This window comes from Equus asinus, chromosome 20 (genome assembly GCF_041296235.1).
Source record: "Equus asinus isolate D_3611 breed Donkey chromosome 20, EquAss-T2T_v2, whole genome shotgun sequence".
In the NCBI taxonomy this organism is placed as follows: Eukaryota; Metazoa; Chordata; class Mammalia; order Perissodactyla; family Equidae; genus Equus; species Equus asinus.
This window is the reverse complement of record NC_091809.1, coordinates 49986507-50005273: the sequence shown is the minus strand read 5'-3', so window position 1 is coordinate 50005273 and position 18767 is coordinate 49986507.

The following is an 18767-nucleotide window of genomic DNA, read 5'->3' as shown; positions in this document are numbered from 1 at the left end:
ATGATATGATTTCTTTTCTCGTCCCAGGGCAACGCCCATTAACTTGGCCGTTGCCACCTTAGCTATACATAATAGTTTCCTGCTGCTGCTGTAACAGATCACCAATTTAAAAGGGCAAATTTACTATCTTACAGTTCTGCAAGTCCCAAATGGACTGGCAGGGCTGTGTTCCTTCTGGAAGCTCCAGGGGAGAATCTGTTTCCTTTCCTTTTCCAGAGTCTAGAGGCCGCCTGCATTCCTTGGCTCATGGCCCCTTCCCCCATCTTCAAAGCCGGGAGTGTAATACCTTCAAACCTCTCTGCTTTGTCACATCTCCTTCTCTGACTATTCTGCCTCCCTCTTTCCCTTATAAAGACCTTTCTGATTACAATGGGCCCACCCGGATGATCCAGAATAATGTCCCCATCTCAAGATCCTTAAATTAATCACACCTGCAAAGTCCCTTTTACCTTGTAACACAACATAAGCACAGGTTCCAGGCATTAGGAAGTGGGTGTCTTTGAGGGGGGGCATCACTCTCCACCACTCTGAGATCTTGGGCAAGGTGCTTAATTAACTTCTCTCTGCCTCAGTTTCCTCATCTGTGAAATCTACACAATCCTGCCTTACAGGATTGTTGTGAGGATCCAAAGAGCCAAGGCCAGTTAAGGGTCTAGCACAAAGTAAATGCTTGATAAATTTTAACTACGGTTTTGTTATTGCTCTTACGCATAAATCTAGAAGCTTCTTGCCCAGGCCCCTGCACAGCAAAATTGAGGAGTGGTCCATCTCTGCCCCATTTAATTAATACTATATAAGAAATATACTACTATTAGGCCACGTTCATTTGTGCAATAGCTTGATGGTGATGAATACTGAGCTACTTTATAACTTAGGAGAAGGGGCTATGAAAGCAGAACCTACAGCAATGAGCCCAGGACTCTAGCCAGAGAGATACGGGATCAGGGTGTGGCAGCCTTTCTCATTCCCCTCCCCACCCCTCTCCCAGGGTCTGCTGGTCTTCCTAGGGTGGAGAGGTGCTTGACAGTGGTAAGGGCTTCTTGATGCAAGAGATGTTAGACACAGAAGGGGGTGCCAATCACTTCCCTCCAAAGCCTTTAACAGGGACGCCGCTCCCTTCTCCTGGTCTCCTTCTTTGTCTGAGAAAGTAGCACAGGCAGGGGTGGACAGGATAACCTCTAGAGGACCTTCCCAGCCTAACATCCAGGAAATCCTGCCTTCCCATCTAGGTGACACTTAATCATGGCACAGGCTCCCGCTCTGCACTTTGTCCTTTTCTCTTTGCTGACATATCGACCGCCCCCCTCCAGCCTCAACTGCCCTTTTCACTTAAGGGCACATTTTTCTGGATCTCACTAACGAAATTCAAATCCATCTGCCATGTGAGTTTGTCACTGGGCTTCGGGATCCCACTAAGGGTTCACTCAAAGTCTTGGGAACGTGAGTCCAGGGTTTCTCCCACCACTTTAAGCCTCACTCGTGATGTGTTCTTTCTGCACCCTCCCCATTTCTCTACTCTCGCAATAATTGGAAGTCATGTATTTATAGTGCGGTGATTTGCTTAGCATCTATCCTGGCTCCCAGCCTGTAAGTTCCCAAAGGCAGGTATTCACCACTCCCAGGGGCCAGACTGTAGTCCACGCTTGGCATTTAGTAAACGAATCAATGAATGAACTGTAACTGGGGAGAGAGACATCTACATGTGAGAAAGACACGCGAGGGAAGATCTTAACTGAAACTCCTTCTCTAATCTACCCTTTGGTGCACACTGTCACTGCCATTTTGGGTGGGAAGCAGAGAGTAGAGTATAAAAGAGAGAGACTGAGGCAGCTGAAAGAGCATGGGCAATCTAAAGGAGGACGGGTGGCCTTGAGGAGGCTGGGTGGGGAATGTGGGGGTGGCCTTGAGGGGGCTGGGTGGGGAATGTGGGGGTGGCCTTGAGGGGGCTGGAGGGGGAATGTAGGGGTGGCTTTGAGGAGGCTGATGGCCATGGAAGCCCCTGATGTCACTTCCTCAGTGAACCTTCTCTGAGCCGCTTTAAGAGAATAGATCACTTTCCCCCAGAACGTCCACACTGAGCCATAGCTGGTTTGGGACTGATTCTGCACATCGTGAGCTCCCACAGCAGGGACTGACTGCTTCTCACTCAGCTCTGCACCTCCAGGGCCAGATGCAGGCCTGGCATAGGGCGGAGGCTCGATATTTGCTGAATGAATGAAGAGGGGTGGTAGGTAATGTGGATTCTACATGAGCCCCTTTCTGCCAGAACGATCGTATAATTTATCATCCAGACCACAGCATGCCTGTCCTGGAAATGAGGTACTATTAATAATTGCATAGGGACAACCTACTGTAAAGTGGGGCAAACAGGATGTATGGCCTCCCTTCCTCTTTAGGGTGTTCCCTGCCCCCTTCCATAGCTGAGACCCTACCCCAGCTGGTAGGCCAGGAGGCCTTCTGCTCCCTAAGATTCCAGAGTCAAGAGATCTTGGGCTGGGGGAGGGGAGGAAAGGCCTCAGCACTGCCCTTTGTCCACTGTGGGGTCATGGTTTTCCTCCTGAGGTTCACCTTAGAGGTCGGAAGGATTTCCTGTGGGGTCACAGGTCAAACACCGCATGTCTTCAGCAGAGCTACATGGAGTCCTAGCTCGGCCTCTGCCCTCCTGCCCCCAGGAAGAAGGATGGGCTGATTCTGGAGCAGGAAGCAGCACTGGGCAGGCCCAGGAAGGGACAGAGGGGCTCAGGACGCCCCACCCCCACCATCCGAAGGGCGTGGTTTTGACGACTCCCTTCACCCCCAAGCCAGGGATGCTACCTTGCACTTGTATGTTGGGTGGGGCCGGGTGCAGCGTGGAGGGGTGCAGCTGGCACATAGGGTTGAAAATTTGGTGAGTGGAGCTGGATTTGCAAGGAATCCTCCGATAAACCATTCCCTTAAAAGTCTACTTTTCATTAGTAATCCCTTTTGTGGAGGAGGAAACCCATATGCCCCCTGCAGAGGAGAGAGAAAGTGCAATTGTGTTGCTAAAAGGGGAAATGGATTTGGGCCTCTCCCTAGCTTCCTGACAGCTCCGGGAGGGCTCTCCAGAGTTTGGAAGTAGAACAGAAATCCCCCTGGGGCCAGGCCATAACTAAGCAGTAGCCCCACTAAGTGGTCTGATATCAGGAATGTGGTGGGAAGTGGGGTTGGGGTGAGAGGTCTAACCCTGGAGGTCTACTGTGGTGTGTGCTGGCATTCACCATCAGCCTCACCATTCCTCCTATGCATCTGGGCCCTGGCTTTACAGGGCTGCTGTGTCAGGCTGCTCAGGTTGTGCACTATGCAACCCCAGGGGCACCATTTACATGGACCCCACAGCTCTGGTCTTGAGCCTTTACACATGAAAGTCCCTCTACCTAGAATGTCATTCTGGCAAATTCCTGCTCAACCTACAAGATCCAGCTTAGGTTTCATCTCCGCTTAGAGTTCTTAATGCCTCCTCTTGGTATCCATCACACCCACCCACACCTCTGTTAAGCAGTTTACTACATGGAATTGCAATGATCTAAGTATCTGTCTTCTCCTCTCTTCTCAGAATCCTAATCCTTCTCCCTGCCACCTTCCTCTCACTGTGCCTGGAATATCAAGGCACTGAGTGAATGACGTAGACTGAGTATTGGAGTGGGAAGGACCTGGGAGAGCATGGTGTTCTCCTTCATTGTAAAGAAGAAGATGCTGTGGCCCAGGGAGGTGAAATGACTTGTCCACAGTCACCCAAGGTCTTTGTGGCAGTCAGCAGGAACACGATGGACAGGCTTGAGCAGCAACCAGCCCCTCAGGATTGGGGACAGGTCAGGCTTCAAGGAATGACAGTGGTCCCTATTCTGAGCCTACTTGGGAACTGGGGCCCGAACTCTCTTTCTCGTCACTCCCTCCAGTCCTCTTCTTTCCTTCCTCCTCTCACTTTCCAACCATAGGTATTTTAAAGGCTATTTTGGCTCTCTCTGCTGTAATAAGAAACTAGCAATTAACTATTATAAGGCTGTTTTACAATTGTGTGGAAGCCCCTTTTATCCACTTTGCTTTAAATGGTTACATCTTTCATCCCTAGTTTTCAGGAATATAAAACTTTACAGCGTTTGCTGCAAACCTTCATACTTTGCTTTGCAGTTTATTGCTCCCTCTGCAGATATATCTTCCACGTAAATAAGACTTTCATCTGTACAGTACTGGCCTGAGCCATGGTGGCTTGCCAGGATTTCATCAGTGGAACTCAGCCTCGGATACAAGGTGATTCACACGGAGCCCCTGGCCTGATTGGCTGCCCTTGGTCACTTGTCCTCTGATCAGGGCTAAACTGACAGCCCTGCCATGAAGGAGGTCATGGACCCCAGGGAGAGGAAGGCATGATGGGAATCTTGGAGGGGACTCCCCACTCATTCTGTGCCTGATTTGAGGTTTGGGCCCCTGAGACATCAAGTTTGAACTGATTTGCTGTTTTTTGATCTGGAGTGTTTGGATCAAATGCAAAAATGGATGGTCCCTCAGATGGTGGCCAAGAGAATGCACCACCCCTGGATCTGCAGCTACCGTGAGGGAAATTGATCAAGGGCTGCAGCTGCTGCGCTAAAATCCACGGCATCATTTGTGCCAAGCCCATGCCTCCCATGGGCTGTTCCTGACCAACGACTGACTGCGTGTGGCAGGGATGTTCAGAGAGGCCCATTCCTGAGAGTTAGGGGGCTCCTCTTAATGGTCGACTGGCTGGAGGACTCCCCAATGGCCTTGCCAAATCTTTCTTATGCTGCTTGGCTGTCTAGGAAGATTCCACTCAACCTTCCGGCCCTCTCTCCCTCACCAGGATCAGACTTGCAGAGCAGTTTGACAGCTCTCCCAGCCTGCCCTGGCTCCCTCCCCATTTTCCCTCACAGGCATTTCCCCTAATAAAATCTTTGCACATTTAATCCCATATTGGTGTCTGATTCTCAGAGGACCTGGAAGAGCACACCACTCATTCACATAAGGAGAGAGAGTTGTGTACATTGGTGTGGCTGATGGAGATTCTGTGCCTACATGTTGTTTATGTAAACAACTGCTAGAAAGACATGTAGAAAGGTAGAACAGATGTGTAAATGTTTACATGCAATGCCAGAAGCAAATGTATACGTACCTCTAGGTATAGACCTGAGTAGGTGGGTATAAGTCGGTAACTATCAATATACTTTTTTAGAAAACTTTATTATTTTAGAGTAGTTTTAGATTCACAGCAAAATTAGGAAGAAGGTACAGAGATTTCCCATAGACCCCCTGCCCCAACACACGCATAGTCTCTCCCATTATCGACATCCTCTATCAGAGTGGTACGTTTGTTACCATCAATGAGCCTACACCGATGCATCATAATCACCCAGAGTCCACAGTCTGTGTTAGAGTTCACTGTGGCTGGTATTCATTCTGTGGGTTTGGACAATGTATAATGACTTGTATCCACCATTATAGCATTCTATGGAGTAGTTTCACTGCCCTAAAAATCCTCTGTGCCTCACTTATTTATCCCTCCCCTGTCCCCAACTCATAGCAACCACTGATCTTTTTATTGTCTCCATAGTTTTGCCTTTTTCAGAATGACATATAGTTAGAAACATACAGTATAAATATCCTTTTTAAATTGTACTCATCCAACACTTGGGAATCAATTGGTAGTTAGCTGATGATGTTATATGTACAGAAAGTAATGGATGTGTAGCCCTAATAATTATCTTACATATATACACATTTTTAGTTAGACACATGATCTCATTTAATTCTCATAGCACTTCTATGAGAGGTGCAATTATCGTCTCTATTTCACAGATGTGAAAATGGAGGCCCAGAGAGGTATTCCAGTAGCAAGTGGCAGAATCTGGACTTGTCTGTAGATAACTAAGTATATATGTGAAGCTAGACAACAAATACACATAACAGAGAGGAGTGGGTGGGAACTGATGGGTAAGTCCCACATATGTGGAGACAGATGTGTGAACCGACAAAGAGATGAGGATGTACAAATCTTTCCCCCACAATCACGACCTCTTATCTCTAACTCAGGACTCAGGATGTGGCTGTGTTTGAACTTGAGCCCAGAACACTGAGCTCTGTCTCAGTAAACTTATTTCACTGCTCAGCAGTAAATCAAACCCTGTTGCCTCCTCTTATCACTCACTAGTTGCCTGGATTCCAGGAAAGCCAGTCCCAACTCTAGGAATTAGGTCTAGCACTTGGTATCAGTAGCACATGATGTGTATACAACTTTGTATTTTGTATTACTGTTCCCATGTCTTGTTTTCAAAATAAATCTGCTCTTGCTGAGATCAATAAAGACCTCCTAGTTGTTCAATCCAATGGTCACATTTCAGTGCTCACCTTCCTGGCCCTCTTAGAGACATTAACAGTGTTGACCACTCTCTCTCTGAATCTCTTCTCTATGGCTCCCTTGACGTCACTGCGTTCTGACTTTCTTCTCACTTGTCTGGACACACTGCTTCTCAGTCTCTTCCAGGCTCTTCTTTGGCCACTCTGTAGCAGACACTATGGATCACCTACCCAGTTTTCTCCCCTCGCTCCTTTCTGATGGAGTCCTGATTTTGTCCAGGTACCCCCCTCCTCTGAGAGGCAATGCATTTCCCGCTCGTTGAGCCCAGTTCTCTGAGATGAATCTGAATAGTCTAAACCAGCAGTTTTCAAAGCCTGGCCCCAGGACCAGCAGCATCAGCCTCCCCTGGACACTTGTTAAAATTCAAATTCTCAGACCTCACTCCATACCTACCGAACCCAAAGTGCTGGGGGTGGAGCCCAGCAATCTGTTTTTTAACAAGCCCCCCAGGTGATCCTGATGCATGTTCAAATTTGAGAACCACTGGTCCAAGCCAATCCTGATGAGCGGTCTTGTTCCCCTCCCAGTGATGGGACTAGAGATGCATACGTGATGAAATTTTTCTAATGAGAAACGAGAAGAAGTCTGCTGAAGGAGGAGGTCTTGGAAAGGTCTCTTTGCTTCTAAAAGAGATAGAGGGAAGAGATGATCCCTCTTCATTTGATGGACACTATCGTGCTGGATGTGATGCCCAGGACTGCGGTAGCCAAGTTTGACCATGAGGCAAAGCCAACAGGTTGAGCATGGCAGAACAGAAAGATGGAATGGGTCTGTTATGGGTGGAATTGTGTCCCCTAAAAAGATATGCCGAAGTCCTCACCCTCAGTGCCTCACAATGTGACCTTACTTGGAAATAAAATAATTGCATATGTAATTAAGATAAGGTCATACTGGAGTAGGATAGGCCCTAAATCTAATGACCGGTGTCCTTATAAGAAGTGAAGACACACAGAAAGATGACTGTGTGATGACAGAGGCCGAGATTGGAGCATCTCCTACAGGTTTCAGAGGGAGCATGGCCTTGCTGACAACTTGATTTTGGACTCTAGCCTCCAGAACTGTAAAACAATCAATGTCTATTGTTTGAAGGCATCCAGTGTGTGCAACTTTGTTATGGCAGCCCTAGGAAACGAATACAGGATCCTTCTGACCCATCCGCCAACTTCACTGCTGCCTGACCTTGAGACCGCTTGTTACGTCTAAGGACAATTTTTCCTTATCATTTAATTTAGATGGATAGGGTTTCTTGCTTTGTTTTTTTGTCTTTTAGTTGCAATAGCTTGCTGACTGCTGACCATTTGGTCTTTCTTTTCTTCAGGGTTCTGTCCTGAGCCCTCTTCTTTTCTGACTACACTCCTTCCTGGGGAGATCTCATCCATTCTCATAACTTCAAATACCACTCAGTGGGCTCCTAATTCTTAGATCTGTATCCCCAACTCACATTGTACTCCTGAATTACGTATCCAGTATTTGTCTCACCTCCCTGCTTGGAGATTCCCCTCAAACACCACATGTCAAATTTCAATTCCCTGTCAACCCCGCCTTTCAAGCTGACTTTCCATGTTCTCTGTTTCAATGAATGCCGTAAATATTGACTCAAGTGTTCAAGTAAGGCACCCTGGACACAGCTGTCATTCCGCCCTCTTGCTCTCATGTCTAGAACATCCACAAGTTCATTTGATTCTACCTTTTCTCCCTAATATCCCTTGCATCCATCCTCTCTTTACCTTCCCCATTTTTGCTGAAAGAATGGAAGTCTCCATCATTTTTGCCTGGGATATTGTAAGGCCTAACTCTAACCCTGAACAATGCTCCCTATTACTGAGGATTTAAGATACATCTCTCAAAGTTTAGTAAAATTCACTGGTGAAGTCATCTGGGTCTATAGTTTTCTTTGTGAAGAAATTTTTTTTAAATTACAGATTCAATTTCTTTCATAGATATAGAATTTCAAATCTTTACATTTCTTTTTGTGTCAGTTGTGTAAGTTGTGTTATCCTAGGAATTCGTCTCTTTCATTTAAATTTTCAAGTTTTTTAGAGTACAGTTGTTTGTTATAACATTTTTTTATTAGCTTCCTAGGGCTACTGTAACAAAATACACAAACTGGCTGGCTTCAAACAACAGGAATTTATGGTCTCAGAGTCTGGAGGCTAGAACTCAGAAATCAAGGTGTCAACAGGGCCATACACCCTCTGGAACCTGTAGGAAGGAGTCCTTTCTTGCCCCTTCCTAGCTCCCACCTGGTGGGTCATCAGTCTTTGGTCCCCCTTGGCTTGCGGCTGCATCCTTCCTGTCTCTGCCTCTGTCGTCACACAGCGTTCTCTCTCTGCATCTCTGTCTTCTCTTCTTCTTAAAGGACACCACTCATGCTGGAGTAGGGCCAACCCTACTCCAATATGACCTTATCTTAACTTGATTACATCTGCAAAGACCCTATTTCTGAATAAGATCACATTCTGAGGCACCAGGAGTTAAGATTTCCATATATCTTTTGGGGGGCACAATTCAATTCATAGCAATCTTATTATCCTTTTATTATCTTATTATATTTGAATGCATCTTGTAAAGAGAATAACAAAATTAGAAGATCAATACGACTGGTTATCAAGACTTTTTACATAATTACAATAATCAAGACAGACTGAAGTAAGGGCAAACATAGATAAATATACTAAAGAAACAAAAGAGAAAGTCCAGAAATAAACTCAAAGATATATGGATACTTGGTTTATGATGAAGATGGCACTTCATAGCAGTAGTAAAAGGTTGGTCTTTTTTAATACATTGGGCTTCCACATGGGGAAAAAATGAATCTTGGGTCCTACTTCATATTGGTCACAAATATCCATTCTGGATGGATGGGTAGATCTAGATGTGAAAGGTAAGACAATAAAGCTTTTAAAATAAAACAGAGGGGCTGGCCAGTGGTGCAGCGGTTAAGTTCGTATGTTCTACTTCTTGGTGGCCGGGGGTTCACCAGTTCGGATCCTGGGTGCGGACATGGCACCACATGGCACGCCATGCTGTGGTAGGCGTCCCACGTATAAAGTAGAGGAAGATGGAAATGGATGTTAGCTCAGGGCCAGCCTTCCTCAGCAAAAAGAGGAGGATTTGCAGTAGTTAGCTCAGGGCTAATCTTCCTCAAAAAAAAAAATAATAAAACAGAATATCTTCATGATCTTGTAGTAGTCAATGATTTTTTAAGCTGTATACAAAAAGCATTAACTATTGTGGTAGTTTGTTTTGTTGGTGGCCCTCAGTGAACCACACCTGACTGTATTCACACCTTTGTGTAGTCCCTTCCCCTTGAATGTGGGCTGAGTTTGTGACTTGACTTAATCAATAGAATGTGGCAGAAGTGATGTGATGCCAGTTCCCAGCTACAGGAGGAGCTGTCACCCAGAACTCAGCTAAGGATTCACGACCCTGGAGGGAAATATATCCATTTTCCCCTAGGGATCTTCAGAGTAAATCCCATCATAAGTCACATCCCTGCTTACTTTAGGAACCTCCAAAGTCCAGGCTTCCTGGGTCATCCATGATCAGTGGATCACTGGTCCCCAAACTACTGGCCATATTGATGAGGATTATTTTGGGCTAGTTACTTTTAAAAACTGCAGACAGGAAAGAAACTCTGAAAAGTAGAATTTACTTACCCTTTGTTAAAGAGACATTTACATTTGTAAAGGAAATCTCCATGTGTAAAGGTGTCTCCCTCTCTGCACCAGGAAGAAGAGGGGATGACCTTATCTCTAGAAACTCTTAATGGGGAAGCATAGGACATCCTGACTTAATCCGATCTGATTCTTATCTAAAGTTATAGGACCACCCAATAACCAGACCCCACCTGCACTGATACCATTTTAACGACTTTTTTTTACATATTCTTTCCTTTGTCTTGTAGAGAGATAACTCACATACCTATACCTTAAATTTAGCCCTACCCTCAACCCGTGCCTGCAGCTCTTACTGCCCATGGATCCTGTCCCCATGCCAGCAGCTCTTTACTGCCCATGGGTCCTGTCCCCATGCTATTCCATACTATTCTCTGAATAAAAGAGCACTACAGCCAGACCTTGAGAGTCCAAGAAATCTTTCTTTCAACTCCTCGACTCACCGAGCCCCCATCAATAGCTCCTAAACGGATCCATTTCCCAGAGCCCCCAAATCCTTTCTTCTCTCCTCTGGAGCTTCCCAACCATAACCAAGTAATTTCCCTATATCTTCACTTCTGTCCTCTGAGGACACAGCCTCCCCTATAGTCCTCTCACATAGGTCTGGGGTGGGGCCCCAAATTACATATCTAACAAGTTCCTGGGTGATGTTGATGCTGCTAGTCTGGGAATCACACGCTGAGAACCACTGCCACAGTCCTTATTATAATGACGACTTTACACACATCCTCAACTCTATGCTCAGTTCCTTCTGTTATACTCACCTGGCAAGGCCACAACTCCGGCTGAGTCCAGCTAGCCACATTCTCTGATCCCACATCATCTGAGCAGCTGAATATTCTTGGAGAAAATCAAACTGAGCTGACAGGATTTACTATAAATTCATGGCTTCAATTACAATGGGCACTCAATGCCCCCCTAGTAAACCCACATTTCTCTTTAAGTTTGATTTCTTACACTCCAAATCATTAGTTTATTATTTCCTCTCTTTTTTCCAACCTCCCACACCTGTTGCACTCTGCTTCTTGTTGATGATCTCATTCTTTAATTCATTGAGAAAACAGGAGCCATCGGAAAGGAACCCCTTCAACTTCCGACCACCAACTCCACAATGGACCACGCCTATTCGCAAGTTCTCACAGGTGAAATGGAGGAAGGGGGATCCTTTCAAGGCAACCCCCTCTCTTATGCTCTAAGTCCTGCCCTTATCACCTTCTCAAGGGCTTTACTCTGAAGTTATGTCCTCTTTCCTCTGCATCATCAAGCAGCCATGTCTATTGGACCATTCTCATGAACAAACATATTCTAATGTCTCCTATTATTAAGAAAACACAAAAACAAAGAAACTTCACTTGAAACTGTCCCAAAGGGAAACTCCTCAAAATAGTTTTATATTAGTTTTTCCCACTTCCTCACCTTCAATTCTTTCTTTAACTCAGTCTGACTTCAACAACCATCATTTCCATGAATCTGTCCTCATCATATGTACCAATAGCCACATACAAATGGCCAATAAGCATATGAAATAGTCATTAGGGAAATGCAAATCAAAACCACAGCGAGATATCGTAACTTCACACCCACTAGGATGGCTAAAATAAAAAAGGCAGACAATGTCAAGTGACAGGATGTGGCAGAATTGGGACCTTCATACATTGCTGGTGAGAACACAAAATGGTGCAGCCACTTTGGGAAACAGTTTGTCAGTTTCTCAAAACGTTAAACATAGAATAACTATATGACCTAGCAATTCCACTTTAGGCTTATACCCAAGAGAAATGAAAACATATATCCTTAGAAAAACTTGTTCACAAATGTTGACAGTAGCAATACTCATAATAGCTAAACAGTGGAAACAACCCAAATTTCCATTAACTAATTAATGCACGATAAATAAAAGGTGGCATATCCATACAATGGAATACTGTTCAGTCATAAAAAGGAATCAAATAGTGATACATGCTGCAACATGGATGAAACTTGAAGACACTATATTTGGTGACAGGAGCCAGACACAAAGGCTATATATTGTATGATTCCATTTCTTTTTTTAAAGATTTTTTTTTTTCCTTTTTCTCCCAAAGCCCTCCTGGGTACATAGTTGTATATTCTAGTTGTGGGTCCTTCCAGTTGTGGCATGTGGGACGCCACCTCAGCATGGCCTGATGAGCAGGGCCATGTCCGAACCCAGGATTCAAACCGGCGAAACCCTGGGCTGCCACAGCGGAGCGCGTGAACTTAACCACTTGGCCACTGTGCCGGCCCCAAGTATGATTCCATTTATATGAAATGTCTAGAATGGGCAAGTCCATAGAGACAGAAAGTAGATTAGTGGCTGCCTGGAGCTGGGATTGGGGCAGAGTTGGGGGGAAGGAGCGTGACTGCTAATACGTATGAAGTTTCTTTTTAGGGTGATGAAAATGTTCTAAAATTAGATAGTGGTGATGGTTGCCCAATTCTGTGAACATACTAAAAACCACTGAAATGTATACTTAATGAGCAAATTGTGGCATGTAAAATGTATCTCAATAAACCTGTTTTTTTAAAAAGTCTTTAAAAAAAACTTATCAGCAGGGGCCGGCCCCATGGCCAAGTGGTTAAGTTCGAGCGTTCCACCTTCGGCGGCCCAGGGTTTCACCGGTTCCAATCCTGGGCATGGACACGACACTGCTCGTCAGGCCATGTTGAGGCAGCATCCCACATACCACAACTGGAAGGACCCACAACTAAAAACATACAACTATGTACTGGGGGGGTTGGGGGAGAAAAAGCAGGGGGCGGGGAGAAGATTGGCAACAGTTGTTAGCTCAGGTGCCAATCTTTAAAAAAAATAAAAAATAATAATTAAAAAAACTCATCAGCAGCCTTCACACTGCCTGTTCCAGGGGCATCTTTTCCCTACTCCACTCTCCCTTGACTTCTCAGCTGCAGTTGACAGTTTACCACTTCCTCCTTCTCTCTCTTGCCTTCCTTGACATCACACCCTCCAGGTCCTCCCACCTCACCAGCCACACCTCCTCAGTCTCCCTTGCTCGCTCCTCCCCTTCCACCCAGCCTCCAAATGCTGGAGACCCAAGGCTCTGTGGAGGCCCTTCTTATCATCTTTACTGATACTTTGTTACTCTGCGAGCTTATCCAATCCAACCCGTGACTTTAAGTACCACCTCATATGCTGATGACTCTAAATAAATCAGGACCCCTCCCCCTTAGTGTCAGATTTATCTATCTGCTTATTCAATATCTCCCTTTAAAGATCTCAAAGTTATCTCAAACTTATTATGCTGAAATCTGAGCTTTCTGTTCTCAATCTCCCCACCCCACCACCAATTCTATTCTTCCCTAGTTTTTCTGTCCCAGCAAATGGCACTACTCTCTCACAGAACTGCCCAAGTCAACCTTAACATGTATTTTCCCTCTGTCTCACTCCTGATCATTCAACTTGTCCCGTCTTCCACTTCCCAAATGATCCCAAACCACCCACTCTTTTTCATCTTTTCACCACTAAGTACAAGCCACCATCATCTGCAATAGCCTCCTAACTGTTCTCTTTGTTTCCACTTATTACATTACTTTCCTAATTAAGATCCCTCATTGACTTCCCATGATGTTCCAAGCCCTTACCCGCCTCAGGGCCTTTGAACATGCTGTCTTTGTGCCTGGAAGGCTCGTCCCTCAACTCTCCGTCTGTAAGGATGGTTCATTCTCTACGTTTCTCTCTCAGCTCCTGTGACCTCCTCAGAGAAGCCTTCCCTGCAGACCTGCATACGTTCTGCCTTCATCTCAGTTATTCTCTAACACATTATGCTCTTTTCCTTTGTTGCAGTTGCACTTACCACAATCCGTAATTATCCTCTGTATTTTACTTTCACTGGTTAATTAATTCAATAAATATTTACTCTGTCTCCTCTGTGCCAGGGAGTGTGTTCAGTGCTAGGGACAGAATCGTAATCAAATAGACAAGGTCCCTGTCCTGTGGTAGCATACAGTTTAGTGGAAGACACAGATATGCATCAAATAATCATACAAATAACCATGAAACCACAAACTCTGATAAGTGCTTGGAGGAAGCTGTTAGAGAATAAAATACCTTGCATTTCCTGGATGCTTATCATCTTCCAGATATAGAACTAAGCTACAACCCATCCAGGCAGGGACTCACTATACCCGGTTTACTTGTGAGGACCCTGAGCCTGAGCACAAATAAGGAACTCAGCCACATAAGTGGCTGCTGGCTGAGCCGGGGTTCACTGGGGAGTGTGTGACTTCAGAGGCAGAGTTCTGCAGCCTGGGCAACCCATCTCCTCTTTCTATGGCCTTTCTTGGTTTCCCTCCGGCCTTTCTGACCGTTGTTCGCAGTTTCCACCATCACATCCAGCCCCTTGGTGCCCTCTCTAAATTCCTGTGCCTCATCTCCGTTCTCTGCCTTCCCTTCCCCAAGTGTCCCAGCTGGACCGGAGCTGAAATTTACACATTACTCACAAAGAGTTAGGCAAATTTTAGGGAGCAATCTGGCACTACTTACTTAAATAACAACCTGCCAATTCTGGTCCTGAGATCTCAAAGCAATTCTTACAGCAGCTCTTGAGGCTCCCTGAACAAGGAGAATCTCTGTGGTGTTCCTCCTGATGGCGTGGGGCTGGGCGACCTGGGCATCTGTCACCACGTGGATGCATCTATAAATGCACTGGTCACAAATGACAGAGCATTAGGCATCTGTTAGCAACAGACTCAATGTGAACAGGAACGGTGCTCAGAGAAAAAAGGTAAGAAACAGAAGTGGAGCTATAGCAAAATATTATCCATATAAACTGAAGATGCTTGCACATAAAACAAAAGTACACATTTTATAAGAATATGTAAAAGCAAAAACACATAAATGAAACAAAATGGCATGGTTGCTTAGAGGGACACAGGAACAGACATAAAGTAGAGGCAGGGTGACCATATGTTCTGGTTTACAACTGTGGTCCCAGCATAATAATTATTAAAGTGCCTCTTTTTATTCTCAGAAGTGCTCTTGTTTGTCTAATAAATATATGGTCACTCTAGGTATAGAAATAAGAAGAATAAATAAATAAAGAGGAGACCTTGCACGGATCTTGAGGAAGTAACACGAAATGAGGACTACAGTTAACAGCTCTCCGCACTTGAGATCCAAAACAAACGAAAACCGAGTAAACAACCACAATAAGAGTTAGTACACACACAAAAACTCTAAACACAAAATAAACACCCTAAGATTGGAACAACACATCTTTAAATATCTATTCACATGTACTGACACGTTTGGGCAGAGGATCATTTGCGTGTGGGGACAGGGACTCTGGAGTATCCACGTTTGGATTCCAGGCACATAAAGGCACGTCAGGCGCACTGGGGGACTGGGTGGGAAAGGTCAAATTACAAGAACTTCCAGCCCTCCGGGAGAGAATTCACCACAAAGGGAGACATCCGGTAGGACGAGTACATCCGCCAAAAGTGCCTGCGGCGGAAGGAGGGCAGTGATGTAGGTGCGGACCTGGGTGCCGCAGGGCAGCCGGTGTGGAGGGACCCTCAGAACCTCGCGGAGGGCAGGGATGCACCTTGGGAACAAGGGCTCTGAGGGCAGAGCTAAGGCTCTCGCTGTAAACAGCAGCAAGGTCAACGGCAGCCTCAGAGCCAGAGGGAGGGAGGGAGTGCTCCCCTTCTGACCTCCCAGCAGGCGGCCGCATGCACTGCACTGCCAGCCGCTTCTGCGCCTGAGCAGAGCTCTGCTTGGCCGCTGATGCCAATGAGAGGGCAGACACAGTGCATCTCTGGCTCTGCAGAATCTCAGTTCTGCAGCCGTGAATGATGATTGATTCCTGAATGTGGGCTAAGACTTTTTAAGTTGCCAGGAGTTCTCTGGGAAAACTTTGCAAGGATCTGTTGGCGGGGCTTTGAGCTGGTAAAATCGATATTTAACTGTAATGTGACAGCATTTGTCCCTGTGAACTGGTGAAGCTAAGGGACAGCCAGATGACACCATCACAGTAAAAAGAACCATCTTTCACTTACTCTTCCCTAAACCAAAACCCAGGTGTTATCATAGACTCTCTCTCTCCCTTATCTTTCAAAACTAATTGGTCACCAAATCCTGCTGAACTTTTTAACGGTTTTCTAATCTAAACACTTCCTCTGTATTGCTGTGGCCACTGTTTTTGTTCAACCATTATCATTTCTCCCTTGTGTGATGGTTAATTTTATGTGTCAACTTGACGGGGCACCCAGACATTTGGTCAAACATTCTGGGTGTGTCTGTGAGGCTGTTCTGGATGAGATTAACATTTGAATGTGTAGACTGAATAAAGCAGATTGCCCTCCCTATGTGGGTGGGCCTCATCCAATCAGTTGAAGGCTGAATAGAACAAAAGGCTGACTTTTCTGCAAGGGAGAACTCCTCCTGCCTGACTGCTTGAGCTGGGACATCGGTTTTTTTCTGGCCAGCAGATTCAAACTGAAACATCAGCTCTTCCTGGGTCTGGAGCCTGCTGGTTTTCCACCTAGAACTACAGATCGGCTCTCCTGGGTCTCCAGCTTGACAACTGCAGATCTGGGGAATTCTCAGCCTCCATAATCCCATGAGCCAATTTCTTATAATAAGTCTCTTTGTAGACAGAGAGTTTATTTATATAGAGGGTTCTCTAGAGAACCCTCATAATACACCTGGATTACAGCAGCAGCCTCCTGAGGGGTCTGCCTGCCTTGCTAGGCCACCTGGACCTTGCACGCTGCTTGCAGAGAGCTCTCCCCAGGCGAGAATCTGAGTGTGCCTCTTACACGTTTAGCTTCCTTCAATGACTTCCCATTGCCTTCAGGATAAAATTAAAACTCCTTAGCATCTATACTAAACCCTTCATGACTGAGCCCTTCCCACTTCTCCACACCCTCCTCTTTCCTCTGTGCCCGCGTGCACAAACTCCAGCCTCACGGAACTACCGGCAGGCCTCCAAAAGGGCCTCGCCACCTCTTCCCTCTGTTTTTCACAAGCTCTCCCTCCAGCCTGGAATGCCCGTGCAGGATGGGTGCCACAGCTGGTCTGAGGGCCTTACAGCCTGACTCAGCCTGCTGGGGAGCTAACCCTCGTTCCAGTTTCAGGCACAGAGTTCAGCAATGTACCCCACCAGGCTGTGCTGGAGAGTCTGATTCTTCCTTAATGGACCGTGTACACTTTGTAGCCAGCGTACCCTGGGATGGCCACACACTTGGCCCAGGTGACGGGCTGGTCTCTGGTAAGAATGCTGTGTAGGTTACGTGCTGGATGGTTCAGCCTCATGTCTAGATGTGGGTATGTGTTTATGTGTACAAATGGAAGATTTACTAGAAGCTAAACTTCAAGACCCTCATTTGCACAAGGTCCAAGAAAGAGGAATGTTTGCTATATTTATTAGCTTTTTAAAATTTCTAATTTGCTCTGATTTCTTTTTTCATTCTAAATAAACATTCACTCTGTACCTAATTGTGTATTCATAACTTTATTATTTTTCTTAAAGAGGGCCCTTCCAAACTGTATAAGCTTCATGCCACAAAACCAAGAGATATGTCCTTGCCTGGAAGGAGACAGGCTTCCAGAAAATCTAATGTGACCCTCATTTACTCAGAAGTCCTCACCTGCAACTTTGGGCCACTGTCCTGGCCTTTTGTTGGCGTCTCTGTCATATGTCCTGGCTTCTTCCTAGTCTGTAAATAAGGAAACTATGTTTGATTTACCCAAGTGGGGTCTGCACCTGGTCTTTCAGTCCAAACCTAATGTGGGCATACAGTTGTCATCTGTTTCTTTCATCTGCCTTACTCCTGCTCATCCTTTAGGACTCAGCTCAGGAGCAGCTGTCTTCTAGAAGCCTTCCCTCGTGCTCTCAGCCCAGGCTGGGGGCCCACACATAGCAGACCTTCAGTAACTGTTGGTTGAATAAATGAATGAATGAATGAAGCTGAGCTATCAAATTAGTCCCCTCTGTTCCTAGTAGAATACGTCCTATTGGTTGGTTCCAGTGGAATCCTGAGTTCCATCTGAAACAAGCCCTTACTGCTCGAGTTCCTGGGTTGTTCCGCTCACAGGATCCCACATCACCCACTCCTGATGCCTTCAGACAAAGGTGATTCCTTTTTCCTTCCAATTCCTGACCTTTCTGCACCACCCTCTGTGGTCAGAGCCTTCACTTACTGTCTCTCAGGTAGTTCTCACCACATCTCCAAAAGGTGGGCTGGATTAGTCTTCTAGGGCTGCCACAATGAAGTGCCTGGGTGGCCTAAATGACACAAATTTATTCTCTCACACTTCTGGAGGCTGGAAGTTCAAGATCCAGATGTCAGCAGGGTTGGCTTCTTCTGAGGCCTCTTCCTTGGCTTGCAGACAAGTCTTCTCCTGCCTGTGCTTTCACATGCTCTTCCCTCTGTGCATGTCCATATCCTAATCGCCTCTTCTTACAGGGACCCCAGACATGCGGGATTAGGTCCCACCCATATGACCTCACTTACAGTAATTACCTCTTTGGAGGCCCTGTCTCCAGATATAGTCATGTTTTCAGGTAGAGGGTTTAGCACTTTAACATATGAATTTGGGGGGACACAATTCAGCCTATAACAGTTATCCTCATTTTATATATAAGGAAAACTGATACCCAAAGGGGTTAAGTAACTTGCTGTCTTAGTCGGCTGGGGCTGCTATAACAAAACCACCA